Genomic DNA, 18,842 nt, shown 5'->3' on the forward strand with positions numbered 1-18,842 from the left:
GGACATGGCCGCCTGGCCCATGCAGGTGTTCTCAGGTGTGAACTGGGGGCCTGGCGTGGGCAGGTGCTCACAAGTTTGCACTGAAAAGATAGACAAGGTCTGGGACCTTCTCTCACCAGCAGAAACTCCCACCCTCTGGCACCCAGGTGGACCCACCCAGCCCCACCCCTTGGGGTGCAGATGGATCCTCACCTCTTGTCTCTCTGGGGCAGGCAGGACTGGCAGCTGTCCAGGATGCTAACTGGTCTCAGAACCACCCTTCCATCCGTGGTGGGCAGGCCTCCTTCTCCTCTAAGTGGTGTCTAGGCCTCTTGGGTCCATAGCTCAGGCCTTTCCATGTGACTCAGTATTTGCTTTGGGCCCAAATTAAATACAAGCGACCCTCTTGCAGAGGCAAAAGGAGCAGTGTGGGCTACACCTGAAATGCAGGAAAAATGATTATTCAGCTCTGAGAATCATGCGGGGGGATTAAGCCTGCCTGCCAAGGGGGGGCTTTGATGGACTTTCAAGCCCTGGGCTCTGCTGGCTCTGCCTCTTGCTCCCGGTGTGGCACTGTCTTGGGCAGGGGCCCCAGGACCTCTCTTCCCTCAGTTTACCCCCAGCAGCTCGGCTTCCTTCTGCCCAAGCCACCTGACCTCACAGTCCTGATGAAGCTGCCCCTTTCACCTCCTGAGCCCCTCAGAGGGTCTGGGGCCTGGCTCAGTTCCCCTCATCGGCTCCCCTGCAGCCCAGGATGCCCTGCACACTCTCGCAGCCACGTGCTCCAGGGGAATCGAGGGTCCAGCAAAGGCCACCTCCTGCCACATCCACCACCCCAGTGCCTCCCATCCTCCCAAGAAATAGCCCATCCAGCTGTCATCCGCCTGGTGTCCAAGATGTGCCAGCTTCCCGCACGTCTCCAAGGGATGCGACCGGGACAGAGATGGTCTGTAGGAGGAGGCGGGGAGAGTGCCTGGGTGCATGGCGGAACCACAGTCTGTGGGAAGATTCCACCCTGGAATGGGGAGGCAACAGGGGAATCCTGGGTGAGCCCAAGTGTGGATGCCCCAGGGCAGTGTTGGGGCCAAAGGGAGGTGCTGGTCAGTGTCTGTCTAGGGAGGGTGAAAGGAGTGCAGCCAGGTGTAGGGATGGAGAACTGGGGAGGCCAAGCAGCCCGGAGCCCCGGTTCCCCCGTGTCTGTCTCCGCAGAAGTCCCTGCTGCCCATCCGCCCCGGGAAGGCCACCCCACCTGCTCCCTTCCCCGTGGACATGCCTCCCTGGTTTCCCCTCAACATAACAGTTCTGCTCCCAGGACGCGACACGTGCCAGGCAGACTCCTGCACGAGGGGGCTTGGGCTCCTCCCAGGTGCATTTGGCCCTTTCTCTGGGTCCTGATAAGTCAACTCTTGAGAAGAAAGTGAGAGAGAGACAAAGACAGAGAGAGAAGGGGAGGGGGGCAGGGAGTGGGAGAGGAGAAAGAAAAGAAAAGAAAAGGTGAAAGGAAAAATGAAAAGATCTCCTGTGTTTTGTGAGGATGATGCTGAGACCATCTGAAGACAGTTCCCTCCATGGACCACCCAGCCACCATTCTGATCTGCCCGCTCCCTCTTCTCCCGCCCCTGGCAGTTCAGTTCCGCCCTCACCCCCTCACTCTCCCCGTGACTGTAAAGACGTCTCTGTCGTGAGTTTTATTTCCCCAGGGCTCAGTTGAGCTGGGTGGGAATGTGTCCATTAATGGACCAATCATTCACTCAAAACACATTTGTCAAACTCCCTCTAGGTTTCGGGCTCTAATCTAAGCAGTTGGGGAGACAAAGACAAATGGAACACAAGTCCCCTCCCTCTGGATCTTGGGGTCCAGGATGGGAGATGCTGCGTGTGGCAGAAGGAAGGCGGCCCTGAGCACAGGCATCTGGACCAGGGGGCCTTGGGTTAAAGCTAGAAGGTCGGGGAGAGTCTCCGTTCTCAAGAACGCCAGCAGGTTAGGGATTTTGTCTGTTTATCTGTTGCCGTACGCCCAGCACCTAGGACAGCGCCCAGGGGGCACAGTGGGTGTTCAAGAACGATTAGTTGAAAGATTGAATGAATTAATAGAGAGAAGCGGTGCAGATTTGCCAGGTGGAGGTAAGAGCTGATAAAAGGTGCAGAAGCCGGTGTGTTTGGTAACAGCGTTCAAGGGAGCAGGGAGAGCTAATGCCAGGGGTCAGTCTAGAGGGCTTAGGCAGCCCTGGGAGGTTACTGAGCTGGAGAGGAGGAAAGATCAGAACCCTGTTTTAGGGTGATGCAAGGGGTCAGGATACCCGGCCATGGGCGGTGGTCGCAGGGATGGAAAATCAGACGGAGCCCTCCGCTCTAATGCAGCATAGTGACTGCACAGTCACACACCCGGCATCTCTGGCTCAGTCCTGGAGGAAGGGGTTCCAAAATGAATTAGTATTTGTTGAACACCTGCAATGTGTGGGTCTCTGGCACGCAAAGGCATCCACATGTGTGCTCTTTCAGCCCCTGGGAGTCCCGGCAGGTACCCTGTGCACTGCCCAGCCTCACCTCACGCCCAGAAACAAAGGCCCTGGAGTCTTGTACATTTCTGAAAGAGAACCAGCTCTGGAAACAGGTGGGGTTGCATTTTTTCCAACATTCGTAATGTTTAAAAACATGACATCCTTTTAAATGTTTATTGTGCACCAATTTACACCCGGCACTCCATTTAGATTTTGCTGACGAGAGGTGGGAGGAAAAAAAATCTCTCCTCTGTTTCAGAAAGACCTAAAGGGCCACCATTTACATGGCTTTCAACTCGAATCAGGAGATTTCTGGAACCTGGCATCAGCAGCAAAACAGTCCTCAAGAATACCTCCAAGGCGAATTGTTGATATTTATATTTGCACTTACAGTATTATTGCTGGTGAGGAGGGAGGCATCCCAGGCTGTCAGGGAGAATGTAGGATTCGCCCAAGTGCCGCGGAAATAGCCTTTCCTCCTGCTCCGGGGTAGCAGAGGTGGCCTGTGCTGCGCATCAGAATGTTACTCATTTGGAAAAATCAGGAGCTGGCAAAATCATAGGGAAAGATCCTCTCGTCCTGCTGCACACTGCAAGCACCCACCACGCACACAGATCCCACGCCCGGCTTATTCTGGGCTCCCAAACCACACAACTAGCCCCAGCAGCATTTTCTTCAGCGTCTGCCAAGTGTAATTAGGTGTAATTAGGTGGGGCTCTGGTGTCTGGTTTTTATGGGTAAATCATATTGAATAACCCCAGGAAAGGCAGCGAGGAGCCTGGGGTGCAAGTGTGTCCGCTGTTGCTGGGATATGAAAATTACGGTAATAACAACAAATCTAATATATGTGAAATTCTTAAGCACTTGCACTGCTGCTATTATGTCATTAATCTGTGAAAGCAGCGGGAAAGCTCAATCTGGGGGGCGGTGGTCCATGGGGAAACTGAGGCTGGGTTTAGGGACAGCCCCTTTCTCTTTGACTTTTCTGTGCCAGAGAGTTTTCATCCTGCTGCAGGCTCTCCCAGGAGGGTTCTCCAGCCACAATGCAGAGGTAACAAGAGCGGAACAGCTTGGTCCGCTCAAAGGGGAGGACTTGGTGCTGTTGGCTGGTACCTCTTGGGACAATGGAGCTGGGTCCTGTCCGCAGCACAGAGATAAGTGCCCATGGACCGCAGTGGGCCTCCAGGAAGGAAATAGTCAGCATTTTGCAGGAATAAGAAAAATCACAAAATCAACTTGCATTTTTGAAGTCATTTTAGAAATAATAATGGTGCAGACTTGCAAAGCTCTTATTAAATGCCAGGCACACACCTACGTGCCTTACAGGGCATGACTGCAGTGAGTGAAATACTGTGCCCCCAGAGACTCGCCTGCAAACTCAGGGTGTGACCTCACATGGAAATTTGCCTTTGCAGATGTCATCAGTTAAGACGAGTTCAAACTGGATTAGGGTGGCCCTGATCCAGTGACCGGTGTCCCTATAAGGAGAGGGAACAGAAGACACAGAGGAGAGGTGAAGACAAGAGAGGTGCCTCTGCAAGCTGAGGACTCCCTGCAACCCCCAGAAGCTGCAAGAGGAGAGAAAGTGTTCCACCCAGACTCTCAGAGGGCAAGGGGTACCTTGACCTTGGATGTCTGGCCTCCATACCTGGGAGAGAATACATGTCTGCTGTTGAAGGCCCCGTTTCATGACATGTTAGTACGACAGCCCCAGAAAACTAACAGGGTGACCGTGAATCTCACAGTCACCCTGGAAGGGAGGTAATAGCATTTTCCTCGAACGTGGTTTCACGTTCTGTATCTGGCTGGACGGTCACTGGATTCTGTGTGTGCAGTCTGGCTGGTGTTCATGACTTCCTCTGAAAATGGGCCTGTTGAGGCTCCGAGAGGTTGAGTCCTCAGCTCTAGGTCACACAGCTTGACTCAGTCAAGAAGCTGCTTTTGAAAGAACTATTTGGACCCTTTTACCCCACCTGTCTGGACTCATTGTGGGTCGGTCCCCTTGTCAGAGAACATAGGCAGGGCAGCCCCTGCAGAGTGTGTTGTGCTTGGGCTTTTCTTTAAATAGAATTATTCACGTCGATCTGATGTCAGGATCGTAATTATGGATCATGTCGTGGTGGATGTTGGTGCAATTTTCCCCAAGGCAGGCAGAGGAAACTGGGGGGCAGCTACCCCCTCCTCCCCTTCGCCAGGAGCATCTAAACCCACCTCTACTGGAGAGTGAGATTTGCTGGGGCCAGAAAGCCTGTAATTATCATTAAAATGGCATTGTGTGTTTGTTAATTAGACGAGGCCCTTGTTCTAATGGGAAGGTTGTGAAGAAAAAAAATGCAGCATTTGTGCCGACTCAGTAAGTGGAGAGAGGGGTCCTTGTGCTTAAACAGCCTGTGAGGCTCCTTCTCCCACTCTGGCTGTTTGTGTTTGCCCAAAGATAAGCTGAAAAGAAAAGGTTTAAAGGAGAGTAAAAACGTTTAATTCTCAGGGTCAGACTCTGTCCTCACAGGCAGCCTAACGGGATAGAGTGTCACAGGGTGGAGGATTCTTGGGGACGAAGGAAGATCTATGGGGTTAGTGGGGATCCTGGGGCATTTGGACGCAGGTGGAAGAGGTTAGGAAGACACCTCTACACCTGCAGACAAGCCCCCAAAGGAGAGCTTTCCGATGCACCCTCCCCCAGCGCCTTCCAGGGAGACCGACAGAAAGTGAGAAGGGTCTGCAGAATCTCTTCCAGCCCCGCTCCCTCCTCACCCCCCACAAATTTGTCCCCCTGTACTGCCCACATTTCCTGTAGCATCAGATCCCTCCCGGTGACCTCCCGCCTGCCTGGGACCTCCCCTACCAGGTCCCTACGGGTTCACCAACCCCGCAGCTCTCTGAGCCCCAACCTCTTGGGTTTTTAGGGATGTGCCGTAGGCAGGTACGACTGGTTACATCGCTGGCCATTGGTGATGGAGTCTGTCTCCAGCTGTACTCTCCTCCAGAAGTCAGGGGTGGGACTGAAAATTCTAATCCTCTAATCAGGGTGTTGGTTCCCCTGACAACCAGCCCCACCCTTAGTTGCCCTGGGAGCTCCCCCAAAGTCGCCTCATTAACACAGCAAAAGACTCCTTCCTGGCTCTTTCCACTTAGGAAATTCCAAGGGTTTTAAGAGCTCTGTGCTGGGAACTGAAGGAAGGCCACATATATACTTTTTATTACAAATTACAATGTCACACACAAGTGACCCCCACCCCCCCAGACTTGGGGGGTACCACGTTCATACACGTGGTACGAGACCCAGGCCCGGGTCAGGACTGCATCCTGAGATGGAGTTAGTGCTCACTCCTTTGTTTTAGTTCAGAAAGCTTCCTGGTGGTGTGTCTCTCTCTTTACTGTGGACTGAATTTTGTCCTCCCTCCAGATTCCTTTGTTGAAGCACTAACCCCTTATGTATTAGGAGATGTATTGGAGACGGGGCTTATGAGAAGGTAGTTAAGGTTCACTGAAGTCCCAAGGGTGGGGCCTGATCCCATAGGACTGGTGTCCCTACAAGAAGAGACACAGGGGAGATGTCTCTCTCTGCCGGGAGAACACACAGCGAGAAGGCGGCCTGGGGTGGGGGCGGGTCGCCCGCACCAGGAACGGCACTTCCAGCCTCCAGCCTCTGAGACACCAGATTTCTGTTGGTGAAGCCACCAGCGCTGGAACTGTGGTCGAGGGCCCTGGGCAGGCTCTGCTCTGGGAGCGTCAGGAGCTACCATATATGTTGTGTAACAGTCCCCTTTCTCTCCTGTCTTTCGCCTGCAAGGGGCTTCTGTTCGGAGGTGAGTCCCACGGTTGAGTGATGTGACATGATTCATCAGAAGCTCCATTGGCCCCCCTGGGTGGGAGGGGTGGGCAGAGGGGTCCTGTGGGATCTCTGTGCTGCTGGCCAGACCAGGTGGAGGCCTTCGACACTCACGTGAGCTACTCTTTCCCAAATACATGAGACCTCACCTTGAGTGCCTGCCAGCACACCTTCCTCTTTCCTTCCAGCATATGGTGTTTTGAAGGTGACAGGTCTGCCAAGACATCACAGATGCCTTGGGTGAGGCAGCTTCCCCGCAGCTGGGGATGCTGCTCTCCACCACGGCCTGTTAACAGATGGCCCTGGAGAGTGGGAGCTGGGAGCCAGGCTTCCTCGTGGAACCACAGCTGACGCCTCACGTTCCTTTTCACGTTGGTGTGATTTGCACGCAGCCAGAGGAGCTGCTCAGGCAGTGGCTGCTGCAAGCCTCACTCTGAGACAATCCTCCGGGCATCAAGAGGGCTGCAGGAGGGCTGTACGGGCATTGAAAGAAGGGTGTGAACAGGTCGGCACCTTGATGGCCAGGGCCCAACATGCTCCTCCGGTGAAGCTGGAGTTTGCAAACGTGTCTACGGCAGGGTTTCCACCACCTCCCACTCTGAGCATGTCACCAGCCCTGGCTGCTGGCGTGGGAAAGCACAGAGGCCAAGAGGAGAACATGGCAGGAGTATGTCTCATCCCAGGTAGAAGATGATCAATGATTCCTTTTTTTTAAAATTTGTTTATTTATTTATTTATTTATTTATTTATTTATTTATTTATTTAGTGGCTGCGTTGAGTCTTCCTTGCTGCACGTGGGCTTTCTGTAGTTACAAGCAGGGGCTACTCTTCATTGCGGTGTATGGGCTTCTCATTGCGGTGGCTTCTCTTGTTGTAGAGCATGGGCTCTAGGCACCTGGGCTTCAGTAGTTGCGGCACGTGGGCTCAGTAGTTGTGGCTCACGGGATTAGTTGCTCCATGACATGTGGGATCTTCCCTAACCAGGGCTTGAACCCGTGTCCCCTGCTCTAGCAGGTGGATTCTTAACCACTGCGCTACCAGGGAAGCCCCTGATCAATGATTCTTGGACACCTGGCACTACAGGAGCCCTGAGGCCGGCTGGAAACTCAGGCTTTTCATTCTCGGCCAAGGAACGCTCTGGTCCTGGTTCACAGCGGCACCAAGAAGATTCTGCCCAGGGTGTGTCAGGGAGGCCTGATGAAATGTGTGCTCCAGCTTTGCCTCATTGAGAAAGAATCTGAGAATAGTGAAGCCAGGGCCCTGTTGAGCTACAAGGAAAGTCCAGGTGGGAGGTGATGCCATTCTGAGCCAGGTGAGGATGGAGGCAAGGGAGTGAGAGAATCCTTTACGAGGCTAAGCAGCAGGTGCTGGGGATGGAGTGTGGTGGGGAGAAGTGGGGAGGCAAGGGTGGCCCCAGGTTCTGGCTGAGGTCCCTGGTGAGTGGTAGGAGGAGAGAGAAACAGGACTGGGAGGCCAGCAGGATCAGCCCTGTCTGCCTCTGTGGCCCAGACCAGGTGAGAACCTGGTGTCAGAGTCCTCCTTCATGCTGGGGTCAGCCAAGAAGGGCTGTTTCCCTCAGATGGCTTCCCGGGCGGGGTGGGGGTACAGGCAGGGCTGTGAGTTGTGACCAGAGGATGAAGGTGCCAAATAATTTGCCTGTCCTTCTGAGGGTTATTCAGGGATGTTCCAAGGAACAGAGAGATATTATCAGAAGCTGTTGTGGAACATGAGGCAAGCCCCACAAGGGAAAGGGAGTGAACAGAAAGGTGCACGTGGAGGGTATTCAGGGAAGACTTCCTGGAGGAAGTGACTCCTAGCTCAGTGTCACTGGGTGTGTAAGAGTTGGAAAGGAGGGAAGAGCATTTCATGCAGGTGGAACATCATCAGCACAGCATGTTCATAGGGGTGGGAATGCAGTGAGAGGTAGTTACTATTTCACCCTGCACACAATCCTCAGGGACCTCTGTAAGGAAAAGGGCTTCTGAGTGTACCTTCAAGGCCATCCCCTATGTCCCCCCACCAAGGTCAAGGACAGTTTGCTGGGCCCCTTCTTCTTCAGGCTAAGACATTCCCCATGGCTGGGGGATGAGGGCTTTTTCTCTTTCTCTGTTGCCAAAAGAAGGCCCTTAATAATATCTGCTTCCACCACTGTAATCAAAAATGAACTTTAGGCAACTTTCTCTCAGTGTAATTTCTCTAGCTTTGCAGACAAGCTAATTTACAGTGGAACAAATGTCACCGGTACATCATGGCCTCCTTGTCTCTGTTCTTGGAAGGCTGGGCTCAGAGGCTGGGGGGTTTAAGAACAGGTGTGTAGAGGTCAGCAGGGGGGGGGTGGAAGGAGATGATTAGGATGATGTTTGGGAGAAAGGAGAGGAGGGAGGAGGAATTTCATCTCACTTTCCTCTAAAGTGGTAAAGAGAGGCTCAGAGAGGAAAACAGAGAGATTTTTGAAAGGTCAGAGCTGTAAAAACAATAAAAGCCTAATTCAGAGCTTTTGCTATTTCTAGAACATGTTATAGAAATCAGGAAGGAAAGTCTCTGCATCCCTGGAGTCCATTGGAACAAAGGAGCTGGGTGGTCAGTCTTGGCACCCAGTTATCATTCACTCAATCATTTTTTCCCAGCAGGCATTTCCTGGTCCTGGCAGGAGGCAGCCTTGTGTGGTGGAGTGAGCTATAGCTTAACCATTTACCATATGGCTTTACCATATGAGCAAGGTACTTAACTCCAGTGAGCCTCAGTTTCCTTATTTTCTTTCAACGAGCTGATGCCTGGTCAACATTTTTTGAGTAATGTGTGCTGGGCACCATGCTAATTGCTTCCCCCAGACCGCCTCTTGGAATCCTCACAATAACTCTGCTAAGTGAGCACTGTTGTTTCTCCCATTTTTCAGGTAAGAAAACTGAGAAGCAGTGAGATTAAATAGCTTATCCCTAATGCCACATAAGGGTAATTTGACAGAGCCAGGCAGACTGATTCCAGATTTAAGGCACCTAATCGCTCAGCTAGTAGGACATTGTTTGTAAAATTAGGACAGTGATACTTACCTCAAAGGGATGTGGGGGAATGATCTGAGATTGTGTGTAAAGTACCCAGCATAGGACCTAGAACAGAGTAAATACTCAATGGACAGTGATGATGATGGTGGTGATGATGGTGGTGATGGTGGTGATGATGGTGGTGATGATGGTGATGGTGATGGTGGTGATGATGGTGATGATGGTGGTGATGATGGTGGTGATGATACCCATGAAGAAGTACCAAATCTTCTGATAGTTGCCTGGAATACAGAGAAGGAAAATACAACCTATGATGGCAGGAGAGAAATTCTAGTGAAAAAAACTCAATGTCCAATTTATCTGTTGCACGAACCACATGAGAGAGAGTGGAAGTTTGTACCAGGTCAGTGGCCATGGATGTCTGGAGAAGTCATAAGATTGGAATAACTGTTGGAGGCAAAGCCAATGGTACGTATTAATGGATTGAGTGTAGGACAGGGCTTCTCAAATTGGCACTATAACATTTGGGGCTGGATCATTCTTAGTTGTCTGGGGGATGGTGTGGGGCTATCCTGTGTGCTGTTGGATTTTAGCTGCATCTATGACCTAACTACCCAAGATGCCAATAGCACTTCCCCTTAGTTATGATGGCCAAAGTTGTCTTCAGACATTGCCCACTATCCCCTGGGGGGAAAGACACCCAACTGAGCATCACTGATATAGGGAAAGAACAGAATTGGTGATATTTCCTGGACCTTTGATTTAAGGAACTGGGTGCATGGTGCTGTCATCTGCTATAAGGGAATTTTTGCCTCTTTTATTCACTGCAGTGTCCCAGCACCTAGAACAGTACATGCCCATAGAAGGTACACAATGGGTATTTGTTGAATGAATGAATGAATGGTTGAATGGGGGAAGCTGGGGGAGTAACAATTTCTGTAGTTTTGTTTTCTATTTTGTGTGTGGGGCGCGGGGAGGGAATACATGGTTTTGCTTTGGGCAAAGTAAGTTTGAGATCTCTTAGATATCTCAGTGCAAATATTGAGTTGTCAGTTAAATGTAGAAGTCTTGAGCTCCCGGGAGACGTCAAGTGATAAATCCTGGGCGTCATCAGCATGTCCGCAGTATCTAAAACTCTGGGACTATCTGAGGTCTCCTAGGGCAGGAGAGAATACATAGAAGAGAAGAGAGACCAGGAAAGACCTCTGGGGAGTCAAACACTTAGGATTTAGGGAGGCAATGAGCAACATGATTGGGAGATGCAGGAGGGCTGGCCAGGAAAATGGAGGAAGGACAAGATTAGGCAGACGTCCAGGAGTTGAGAAAATGATGTGTTAAAAGGAGGGAGTGGACAGCACATTGAGTACCCTGAGAGGAGAAGTCAACGGAACAGAGATGTGGCCATTGGAGTTGGAGCCATGGAGTCCAGGAGGACTTGGGCAGAAGCCAGTCCCACAGGATGGAGAAGATAGAAGCCCCTTTACAATGAGTTCCAGAGACATCCGGCCTGGAGGCAGGAGAGGGCCTGGGAAAGTTTGCTATAAAGAAATGGGGTAGTGAAAGGAAGGAAATGTGGGGTGTGAGAAAACATATTCTGACACTTGTTAAAGCAGGAAGGAAGACTTCATTCAAGACTATTGCAACAGGGGAGGGAATACAGCTCCAGGAAGAAGTGGGAATTTATAGCCAACAGGCAGAGTGAGGGGTCAGTGGGTGGAGAATCACTGAGAGGAGTTATTCAGGGTACCAGGATTCTTGCTATACTGACTTAAGTAGATTCTTGCTAAAGGCAAACCAAAGTCAAGACCTAGTCAAGAAGGGGGCTCATAGAAGGCAATTAAATTTGGTCAAGAAAGGAGTCTTTGCTGGGTGTCGCAGGCAGGCTTTTGAAGGAGGTATACACTGGAGCACATCCTTACACCAGTGGGCTCGGCATGGAGAGCTGTGCCCTTCTGGTGCTGATTCCTGGTGGGCTTGGCATCATAACAGGTCAGAGACAGAGACAGGGGGTCAGAGGGTGGCCCCAGACTCTGGGCTCTTGCTCTGGCTCTCAGCTCTGCCACAAGGGAAGCCACAGATGGGCTCTGCTCCCTGCTAATCCCCTAATCATAATTTTGGTTTTTAGCCCAAGCTGCACAAATCACCACCACTCTGCCTTGGCTCCCCACGAGTTCAAGGCAGGCTGTGAGGGGATATTCTAATCTGGCCCAGTAAGTGGGCTGTGGATACGGTGGCAACAGCCCAAACAAGAAGACAGGAGCTCCTGCATCTCAAGACCATTCCGGCACCCACCCTCCTTCCAGTGTGGTGGTTGTGGATATGATTTCTTCTCTAGGGTGGCGATGGGCCACCAGCCAAGAGATGTCTCCCAATTCACCTTTGGGTAATGAGGGAAGGACCTTAGGTGACCTTCCTCACAGTCAGCCCCTGAGACTTGCAGAATCAATGGTCACAAGATTGAATTGGTCAAAAGGCTGAGTTGTCCCCTTGACAAAGGTGCCAATATAAACATACACTTGGGGTTGTTCTTTGTCTGGCATCTGGGGTGAGAGTGAAGCCCTCAGTGAGGTGTCTGCACGTGATCAGTGCTCAATACACACTTGCTGCTGCTGCTATTTTCGTTTTTTTTTTTCTTCCGAGAGCACATCACTTGACTTCAAAGGCATGAGTCATTTATCAGCACAGTTTCCTAATACTCTGCAGCCAATAGCCTCAGTCTTAAAGCATCTTTTCCTAGGATTCTAGAGGCCCATATTAAGGACAGTGGAGGGTGAGGTGGGGGTGGGGCTTATTGGAAAAGAATGAAGTAAGAAGACATGTTTAGGAAAGGCTAGTCTGATGGTAGCGGTCAGAATGGCTCACACAGGAAGAGAATAAAGCAGGAGACTCATTGTCCTTCTGTTTCTTTCTGGCCATTTTTGAAAAGAATTTGGCTGAGACTTCTCTGTATCTGAGGAGTCCAGTAGAGAGGGATCATATCAAGGGAGGGTGTGAGATGATGTCACTATCTGCTTTATGGCAGATGCACTTATATTCAGTTCAGTCTCACCACTCTCATTTGTCCACCATCTACCCACCTACCCACCACCCATTCATCCATCCATCTACCCATCCATCCATCCATCCATCCATCCATCAATCCATCCATCCATCCATCCATTTATCCATCCATCCATCCATCCACCTATCCCTCATGTACCCCCATCCACCCATCCATCCATCCACTCACTAATCAGTCTACCCACCTCCCATTCATCTACCCACCCACTTACCTATCTATCCATCCATCCACTCACCTGCCTATCCATCCATCCATCCATCCATCCATCCATCCATCCACCTATCCCTCATGTACCTCCATCCATCCATCCATCCATCCATCCATCCATCCATCCATCCACCTATCCCTCATGTACCTCCATCCATCCATCCATCCACCTATCCCTCATGTACCTCCATCCATCCATCCATCCACCTATCCCTCATGTACCTCCATCCATCCATCCATCCACCCATCCATCCACTCATTAATGAATCTACCCACCTCCCATTCATCTACCCACCCACTTACCTATCTATCCATCCACTCACCTGCCCAACCATCCATCCATCCATCCATCCATCCATCCACACAGCTCTCCATCCAGCACCAGTTATAGAGCCCATCCTGTGTGTTGGACAGAAGCTAAAATGATGAGTCACTCTCATGCTTAATAAGGGCCCACTTCTACTCAAAGGACCCAGCTGTGTACGAAATGCCTGACCATAAGTATGCACAATGCACTGTAGCCCAGAGGGGAGAGTGAGTCAATGTGGGAAAGCCAGGAAGGGCTTCTTGGAGGAGATTTAATTTTGAAAGGAATGTAGTAATTAGCCTAGCAGACACTGGGGAAGGAGTACACAGACAAAGGGAGGAGCATTTACAAGTATCTTGTGGCGAGAGAGCCCAGGGTTACAGGAGCTGGAGGTGTTTGACTGCATGGCTGGATCACAGGGATTGTGTGGATTTCCTGGGTGGTGAGCTGGAAAAACAGCATCCTTCAGATCACAAAGGGATATATCACTGCATCTGGTCTCCATCCTGAAGATTGTGGGGGCACTGGTGGGCTTTATGAAGGGGGTGTCATGATGAGCCTTCTGTCATAGGAAGGTCACCCTGGATGAGGGCTTTCCCATCATCAGGACCAGTGCTAGAAGCAGAGGGGTGGGGGACAGGCACTAACCCAGGTAGGAGGTACAGGTGCTGTGGCCACTGTCATCTTTTCTGTAGTCACCCTCATCACAGCTGACCTCTGCCTCGTGTTTCAGGTTCCTTTCTACACATTGGGGGGTTCTCTCTCTTCCCCTCTCCCTCTCTCTCTCTCCCTCCCCCTCTCCCTCTCTGTCTCCCCCCTCTCTCCCTCTCTCTCTGTCTCACTCTTTCTCCCTCTCACTTTCTCTCTCCTCCCTCCCAACCCCTCCCTCTCTAAATTTTCCTAATAGCCAATGAGGTGGGCACTTTTATCATCTTTATTTCACAGCCCCAGAAACAAGGCACAAATAGCTTAAGTGACTTGCCCAAGGTCACCCTGTCAGTATGAGGTGAGGCCAGTTCAGCTGGACTCCAAGCCCCTCCCCAAGTCTGGATGGGGTGCAGGCAGGTGGGCAAAGTGGGGTGGGAATTGGAGACCCACCTGAGAACTCAGCCCCAGATCTGGGGTTTCATTCCTGATGCTTTCTCAGAGGGAAGTGTATCTTCAGCATGAGCTTTAATTACTCTTGACTGGAAAACAGACTGAATTCCGAATGGAGCTGGTGGGTAGAGCCTGAACTCTTGGATCACCTGTGGTCAAGAATCTGAAGGTGCCCTGCAATGCCTGTGTCTGTTTCTTGCTAATTCCTGCCACACTTTAAGGTGGCAAGACAGACTGGGCATTTCAGCCCCTATGGAACTATCCCTAGTGGGATGGTTGCCCAGTGGTCCCCATCACCAGACCTTGTCAGTGCCACACAGGGACCGTGGAGACTTGGGCAGGAGGTGGAACAGCAGAAACTCAGACGCTGCCAGGCAGAAGGTACCACCCCCTGCAAGACCATTCAGCAGGTTTGACAAAGCCCAATGTGAATCTCTGTGACCCAGAAGCTCACTCCCAGGCATTTACCCAAGAGAGTGGGAACAATGTCCACCCAGAGGTGTGTGAATGCTCTCAGAACTTTGTTCACAGTGGCCTCAAACAGGAAAAACACACATGCTCATCAAGTCATGGGGGGATAAACAGATAGGCTACATGCACACATAGGCTTGTCCTCAGTAATAACAGAACAGCCTACAGCTCACACGATGGGGATGAATCTAAAAGCCATGGTGAGTTAAGGAAGCTGACATGGGAGACCTTTCACCATGTGAATCCACGGATAGGAAATTCTAGAAGAGAGAAAACCAAGTTACAGTGGCAGAAAGCAGAGGAGTGTTGCCTGGGGTGGGGGTGGGGGCCCTGGGTGGAAAAATCACGTAGGAGTTTTCTAGGGAGCTGGCAGCATTTTATACCTCGATGGGGATGGTGTTTATGTGGGGGCCTGTATCTGTCAAAGTTTATAAAACTGCCCTTAGAAGGCTTTGCAGTTCAATTTTGCTATGAGTAAATTATAGTTTAAAAAACAAAAGCTAAAAAGGCAAAGAAAACAGAGGGAGGAAAGAAAGAAGGAAAGAGGGAGGATGAAGGAGAGAAGGAGGAAGTGAACGAGGGAGGTGGGAGGGAGAGAGGGCAGGAGGAAGGGAGAAAACAGACCCAAGGCAGTTCAACCATTGGGGGGGGGGCCAGGCCCACCTTCATCTGGGGTGGGTGGGTGCCCACAGTCAGACAACTGGTATGAGGCCTGCCCCCTCCCCATTGCCTGTACCACCCCAGCACACCAGGACCAGGTGAGGTGTGAACCCTCAGTGGGCCATATCCCTTATCATCAGGAAGTGGGTGCCCTTGGCCTGAGGAACTCAGGGGGACAGCTGCAGGCCTGGTGGTGGCTGGGGGAGTTCACATCTACTAGGGGCTGCCCTGTGGTGTGATTTTGAGAGCATCTCATGAACTAGGTCATTTGTCCCTAAAGGGAGGTTCTGGGCACCCTCATCACCTGATGAGGAAGCTGTGGATTCAAGGTCAACTGACAAGTGGTGAGTCGACACAGGTGGCAACTCAAAGGCACATAGTAGCAGGGTCAGGGCATAAATCCAGGCCCCTTTGGGTGTCAAGGCCATGGTCTGTACTGACCACCTGATGATTCTTGGAGATGTGGGCATGAGAAGCCATGTGGATTGGTGACAGCTCCGGAGGTGTTAATGACTCGGGGTCCACACGAGTGCCCTGTGCACCCATCTGTCCAGTGAAAGCCCTTCCTTCCTTCCTCCCTCCCTCCCTTCCTTCCTTCTTTCCTTCCTATGACCAGTGGCTGCCCTGGCAGGGAGCCTGCTCTTCTGGAAGCAATGACTGGCTGAAGGGCATCACACCGCGGAGCTGGCCGTGCACAGCTGCAAGCATTCCCAGCCTCTTCCCATCTGATGGCAGCTCCACACTCTTCTGAGCTGTTTTCTCAGAAGCACTAACATTGCTTGTTGTCATCAGTGGCATCAGGAGACTTGACCTCTGTGGTGTGCACAGTGAGGGGACAGGACAAAAGGAAACAGAAGCTTTCAGCTGTGCTGACAATAGGGCTGTGGATTCAGGTGCTCACAGAGCCTGGAAACACCTGAATTCTCCCTATTTTACTGGAAGCCAAGTGCATGTGTATCCGGAGAGCAGAAGTAAATCCTTCTTCCTATAAAGGAGGAAATCAGCCAACATGTTCTCTCTTTCCCTGGAACACACTTGGAGAGACTCTGAAGAGGGAAAAGGAGCTGTGTCCAGGTGGGAGCTGATGGGCTCAAGGGGGAGGTGCAGGGGTGACCAGCCAGGAGGGAGACCAGATGGCAGGTCCCTTCCCACGACCATGAGAGGTCGTCATGCCCGGCTGAGGCACAGTGATGAGATTCCTAACGCTGGCTCTTTATAACATTACAGTTACTAATAATTGTTTCAGAAACTATTGTGAATGTACTGAAGCAGAATTGAGTGCCCTGCGTCTCAGCGGGCCCAGCCTCCCCTGTGTGGCTGGGGACAAATCCGCTTGCCTTTCTGCTAAATGATAAGTGATCCAACCCTGTGAGTCCAGAGCCCAGACGGTCCATCTCTCGCCATCCCCGTGCTGGGAGCTCGGCAGCGAAGCCATCAGAGATGCAAATGTGGTTTCAAGCATAAACACATGGACGGCACGGTTACTTCAAATAAGGAGCAAGTGGAGAAACCTCGGTCTGTAAATAGAGGAGACGTTGCTTGTGGCTCATTCACAGCGTGGTTCGTCGTGTAGCTGCAGACATGGTGTGGGGAGGGATTTTTTTATCCCTAGAGAGAGCTTTTAGTGACAAGAATGTACACAAATCGTCTCTGCTGAATATCACACCCACACACATCGGTGTCTTTGGTGGGCTATGAGAAGTCTGAACTCCATCCCTGATCCTCACAAGACTTCCCAAGTGTTTTGAAGTAACTGTCTATTACGTTTATAACCAGAAACACGGTGTCATGAAAGCAGATTGGGTCTGTTTGCCACAGTTTCTCTTCCTTATTTCCCCCCTCCTTCCCCTGCATCTTTGATGGGGATGAAATCCACGTCAGAGATTAATGTAATGATATTTGGGGATCAACACGGTAGCCCCTCCACCCCCTGTGCTCCAAACGATTGATGGTCAATCTCTCTTCTTTGCCCCCTCCTCCAGATTGTCGGTAGATTCGGGACTCAGCGATTCCATCAGGGCCTCCAGGATCTGGGCTCAGGTGTGCTGCCACATTCACTTTGACTCTCAGATATTAGTCAAAATGCAGTCACCACGGCTGGTTTGCAGGACGCTGATGAATGATTCCAAATTTCCTAGACCTACAGGAAACAAAGCTGATGGCACTGGTTGGTGCTGTTGGCTCCCAGATGGAGGTGGTGACTCGAGTCTTATTTCTCTGCACCCCCTCCCCTTTGTGCTATGTCAGAGCCCCAAGTTCATAGGCACCTTTACCTCTGTGGGTGTATTCACTTTACGAGTGTTTTCCCTTCAGAGTCTTAGAGTCTGTCTACACCCTGCATTAGTCAGCTCAGGCCACCACAGTGAAGTACCAGAGACTGGGAAGCTTAAACAACAGGATTTATTCTCTCCCAGTCCTGGAGGCTGGGATCCCAGATCAAGGTGTCTGCAGGGCTGGTTTCTCCTGAGGCCTCTCCCCCTAGTGTGTAGATGGCCATCTTCTCCCTGTGTCCCCACATGGTCATCCCTCTGTGTGTGTCTGTGTCCTCATCTCCTGCTCTTATAAGGACAAGGGTCCTCTTGGATTAGGACCCACCCTTGTGACCTCATTCTACCATAATCACTACTTTAAAGGCCCCTTTTCCAAATAGTCACATTCTGAGGTCCTGGGGTAACCAGGACATGAACATATGAATGCAGGAAGGAACACAATTTAGCCTGTAACACCTACTGTGTGTGTTTTGAGCACACAGTGGCTGGCTTTTTAACCAATTTCCTTTTGGGAGATAAAGATTGTATTTGGCTATGTTTAAAATAAACTGATTGATCTTTGGGGTTCTTTCAGGAGACCGGGAATGAGGGGTCCCCTTTTGAAAAGAGCTGCAATAAACATGAGCACTGAAGCAAAGTGGAGATTCCTGGAGCTGATCTCCATGTCACAAACAATAGATACTGAGTCGTCCATCGTTGTATGAAAATGAATCATGCTCCTGACTGTTTTTTATTGATGGAGATAGTTTTAGCAGAAGCTCCTCTGGAAGAAAAGTGATGTCATTCACGTCCCCATCTTTATGAATGGTCAATAATTTTGCCAGCACTCATTTGTCTTGCTCATGACCTCAGAAGGACAGGAAAATGCACTATAATTTCAGGTATTTTATGTTGCATGAGTTTGTATGGGGGCTCCTCTGAAACACACCACACCCAGTTCTTCATTAATTTAGATAATTCTTCAAAGGGGCTTCTACTCCAGATCCAAATGTTAGCATTATCAGCATCTGTCTCTTCACAGCACATTCTCTGCTGGGACTGTTGTGTAGTGAGGACATGGCCCCACCTAGAGAGCTCTGGCTTTCCTCCTGGCTCCTGCGAGGAAACTCCTAACCCCGTGGAATTCCCTGAGTGATAAGAGTGTCTTTGCTCTTTACAGAGGACCCCTTCTCACCACATCTGATTGCTTCCTAATATCACAGCTCCTGGTCGGCCCCTCTGTCCTAATGGATGACTCAGGTAGGCCTGGCCACACCAGGAAGACCGACCACATGGTTAGAGGGTTGGGCCTTGGGACACAAGGGATGAGCCTGACCCCCAGGAGAGGAATGGAGCTGAGACTGAGTCCACCACATGGCTGATGGCTCAACCACTCTACGTAATGAAACCCCAAGTAAACTCTGGACATAGACATGGGGCTGAGCTTCCTGGGTGATATACTTGGAGTCAGAGGTGAC

This window comes from Hippopotamus amphibius, chromosome 1 (genome assembly GCF_030028045.1).
Source record: "Hippopotamus amphibius kiboko isolate mHipAmp2 chromosome 1, mHipAmp2.hap2, whole genome shotgun sequence".
In the NCBI taxonomy this organism is placed as follows: domain Eukaryota; kingdom Metazoa; phylum Chordata; class Mammalia; order Artiodactyla; family Hippopotamidae; genus Hippopotamus; species Hippopotamus amphibius.